The sequence below is a fragment of the Aulostomus chinensis genome, chromosome 1, assembly GCF_037954235.1.
Source record: "Aulostomus chinensis isolate RoL2024-O1b breed Wild chromosome 1, RoL_Achi_v1.0, whole genome shotgun sequence".
Classification (NCBI taxonomy): domain Eukaryota; kingdom Metazoa; phylum Chordata; class Actinopteri; order Syngnathiformes; family Aulostomidae; genus Aulostomus; species Aulostomus chinensis.
The window spans coordinates 19,705,940-19,710,284 of record NC_141320.1 but is presented as its reverse complement, the minus strand read 5'-3'; the positions used below and the strand labels follow the sequence as shown (position 1 = coordinate 19,710,284).

The 4,345-nt window shown below is 44.8% G+C and overlaps 1 non-coding gene across 1 annotated transcript; it reads right to left on the bottom strand.

Moving 5' to 3' along the window:
• Positions 1-3,245: 3,245 nt before the first annotated feature.
• On the bottom strand, positions 3,246-3,319 carry trnan-guu (transfer RNA asparagine (anticodon GUU)). The gene has a single exon. It is a non-coding gene; the product is annotated as a tRNA-Asn (tRNA).
• Positions 3,320-4,345: the final 1,026 nt, after the last annotated feature.

The window sequence follows — 4,345 nt, the reverse complement described above, 5'->3', positions numbered from 1 at the left end:
CCACTTGGCACCAAGTACTGATCTTTATAATGAAGTATTGATCCTGATCAAACACTGAATAAGTGAACATAATTGAGTGGGTGGAGTCTCTGATGTCAGTGATGTCATCCAGCTGATGGAGAAATATGGGACATCAGCTGGAGCCTCTGGTGAAGTACTTTTAGTAGTAGTACACATGCAGTATACGCTCAGTACCGGCTCGTACACAGTCACAGTGGTCCGGCTCAGGCAGGGTGCTGTGCTGCTGGGCACCACTCAAACAAATACATGGTTCCTATGGGAGGAATTGGTTGGATTTCTGGTGGATCAGGACCAGGACTGAAGTTGGTCCCTGACCGTCCTGGAGGGGCGGCTGTAACACAGGATGAGTTTTCACAGTGAAGGTCTTCTTCTTCTTCTACAGCTGAATTAAAGTGTAAACAGCCTGTTTAGAATTCTTCACAATAAACAATTCAGTTGATGAAGCTTTATATTGAAAGTATTTTATTTTGTAAGGGCTTCAGGTAGTCTGCACTTCCTGCCTCTTGTTATCCTTTTGTCCTTCAGTCAGCAGCAGTGCAGGAGTCACTGAAGATGTAAGTTGCTTTTATAATGTTGCAAACTGACGATGTGAGACTGAGAACCTTTTACTTTGTGTTCAGCAGTGTTAGAACTGTGTTTGCACTCTGAAAATGATTGCTTTAGTTCCTGTTTATTTCAGAAATTAGCATTAAAAGGAGCTAATTGTTAGCTTGTGCTCGGTGGATGTTGGGTTCATATTCAGCTAACTTGGTAAGTGTTGTGAGGAGATGTGTTCATACTGTTCATTCTCAGTGCTTCTCTTGTGTTTACATGGAGAGCCTCTACTTGTATCACCATGTGGTGTTTTACTATTTTGAGTGTGTTATTTTATTATTTTTCTGTTCATCTGATGCCCCACTGGGCATTGGGAGCTAATTAGCAGTATGCAGTGAAACTGGGTTACATTTGGATGCTGTAAAACCAAATCCCTGCAATTTTTTGAAATAATAATAATAATAATAAAACAAGAACAGACCTTAGGTTTGTTTTTGTACCTAAATTTTCCTTTTAGACCTTTAAAGTGAGGAGAAGGATTTAAACTCTATTCTGCATCTCACTGGAAGCCGGTGCAATGAAGCTAACACAGGGTGATGTGGTCTCTCTTCTTAGTTCCTGTCATTACGCAAGCAGCTGCATTCTGGAGCAGCTGCAGGGTCTTTAACCACTTGTTAGTGCAGCCTGATTATAAAGAACTACAATAGTCCAGCCTAGAAGGAACAAATGCATGGAGTTGTAGACAACTGCTGGCCTTCATCCAGCTTTATTGATAAATATAACTGAGTATCATCTGTGTAACAATGGAAATTTATGGACTGTTTTCCAGTAATATGACCTAAAGGAAGCATACATAAAGTGAAGAGTATCGGCCCCAGCACTGAACCTTGAGGAACACCGTGTTTAACTTTGGTTTGTATAGAAGATTTATCATTAACGTCTACAAACTGAAATCAACCTGATGAATACGATTGAAACCACTTTAATGTTCCCTGAATGCCAACTTAGAGTTCAGGTCTGTGTAGCAGGATTTGATGGTCAGCTGTGTCACAGGCAGCACTGAGGTCTAACAGGACCAGGACAGACTCAAAGCCATCATCTGATGAATTAAAGGTGTTAGTCATTTCTACAGTGCTGTCTCTGTGCTGGGCTGGGCTCTAAAACCAGACTGAAACCCTCAAATCAACTCTTGTTATGGAGGAAGTCACTCAGCTAATTAGCAGCTGCTTTCTCCAGGATTTTAGAGAGGAGGGGAGGTTAGCTATCAGTCCATAGTTGGCTAGAACCTCAGGGTCTAGAGGAGGCTTCTGAAGCAGTGGTTTAATGACAGCTCCCTTCAAGGACTGTGGTTCATGTCCTGTTACTACAGACAGAGGAATCAGATTGAATAAAGAGGTGCTCACTGAGGGAAGACTTCCTGAAGCAGCCAAGTAGGAATTTATCTAAGAGACAGGACGAAGGTTCTGATGAGGTCATTGGAAGGTAAAGAGGCACTTCTAAAAGTCTGGCTGTTGAGAAGAGCTGTGTTCAAATGAAAGCAGGAGGTTTGAAATGAATATTTTAATAAAACAGAACAGGAGACTGAAGAGTGATCACTCAAACCCACAGGCTGAATGGGACATCTCTTAAAAATATTGAGCCACTGAGTAAAACCATAGAAGCGCTCCTGTCTAGTCGGTGCTAACAAGTTAGCTGTTGCGTGAGTCCAGCTGTGCTGTCTAGGAATCCTGGTCAAAAGCCTCCACTCATCAAACAGCTGGTGTGTTGGTGGATCTGTGGATCCTGCTGGAAGAAGCAGGGTGGAGCTCTGAATGGTTCCTGTCTCAAAGAGCTTCTCTGTGCAGCTCCCATCAGCTCCTAAAAAAAAAAAAAACCCAGCAGATTCACTGTTGAACGGTGGCATTAAAATGTCTCAAAAGCTGTCCTGTCCACCATTTGTTGGTGCAAAGACATTTAAAAACACCAGTTGAACATTTTCCAAAGTTGCTCTCACTTTCTTTCAAACACCTGGAATGATTTCCTCCAAATCAAAAGAAACTGGTGAAAAAAAAAAACAACAAAAACTCCTGGAGAATCAAACTCCAGCCTCTGCTCCAACTGGACTTGGGACTTCAAATGACCCCCATTAAAAGCCTGCCTGCATCCCCATTCACTGACTGTTGTGCTGTGGGTCTCCTGGACAAACATGGCAGGATCCTCTTGATCTCCAGGAGTTTAAGAGGAGCAGCTCTTTTAAAATGGGTTCTGGCTCCATTCAGGTTTAGAGAGCTGAGACTAAAATCACACATGAATGAAAGAGGGAACCCAAGAGAACAAGTCAGCGTGAAAGAGGAGCAGATTTTAAAACTTATCATTTCCACCTCCAGGAGTGAAGCCTCCCAGGACCCAAGAGGCTCCAGCTGGCAGAGCTCTCACTGGTTTCTCCACCACCTCGCTAACCTGAGCTGGAGCATCTGAGAACCAAACAGTGACCCCCTTCACTCCAGAGCCGACTCCACAAACTCTGAGCCCCCACTTTACCCACAGCCAGCAGGCCTCCTCAACACTGCATGACACACATCGACTAAATTGAACACTGAAGCGTCTCATCCAGAGATCTGTCACAGGCGTCTGCTGTGGAGGGTCAATCTGTCCGTCCACATTCAGATCATTAACACAGCGACTCCTAAGCACCAGCAGAGCCTGTTCATCGTCCCTGGGTGGGCTCGAACCACCAGCCTCTCGGTTAACAGCCGAGCGCGCTGACCGATTGCGCCACAGAGACTCTGAGTCCCCTGCTTTTCATGAAGAGTTTTCAGGCTAAATTCAGTTTGTGAGGTCCACACTGCACATTTGAGGGACCATGAAGGACAGAGGAGAGTCTGGCTGTCATGGTGAAAGCCTTCAGCACTAGAACTGAAACAGCCCCACCATCTTAACCCCCCCCCCCAGACCAAACAGGCTTCATCAGAAACAGACCCCCCTCCTAGAACATCCAGAGATCATCAGTCTGATTAATAGAACATGGCAAACAATCAAGAACTTGTTATTGTTTGATCAGAAGCTGAAACAATGTTTCTATGTTTGTCTGTTCTGGTCTGAATGAAAGAGGAGGTTTTCTTGGTCATGTGACGTGGATGAGAGTTCAAATAGAACTTCCTGATTCAACAGGATTTTAGTTTGTTGGGATTTTGTCAAAGACACCAACCAAACCTCTGAGTGGTGCAGATGTCTGCTGCCTCCTCAGAGCAGACTGGAGCTCAGCCTCACTCACCTGTGGGGGCCCCAGCAGAGCCACCGTGTGATGGAGTTTCAGTTTAGGCTCCAAGGTCCTGGATTGAATTGGTGTTTGTGTGTTTTTAGGCCTCCTGGCACCGATGAATGAATGAACCATTGTTCCAGAGGGAGCTGGTGTCAGGTCAGTCCCTGTTTCTACAAGACCTCCTGCTGCAGAGCCACATTGGGAAACATCCATCCATCCATTTTCGTCCACTTATCCATCCATCCATTTTTGGGTTTTGTGTGTGTGTGTGTGTGTGTGTGGGGGGGGGGGGCTGGAGCCTGTCATTGTGAAACGTTTGAAATTCAGCTTCCTGTTCTTGTCACAATCCTGCTCTCCTAAAACAAGGACTGTTCAGTCAATGGTAGAGCAGAGAGGAGCAGAGGAAGCGTGCTGGGACCAGACCCCAGAGGTCGATGGATCGAAACCATCCTCTGCTAGAAAAATAAAAATAAAATGAACCTGCATCTTTAGAAATGTGTGTCTGTTAAAAAGAGGTTCATGAGGATTTTGTCTTCCTCCAGAATCACC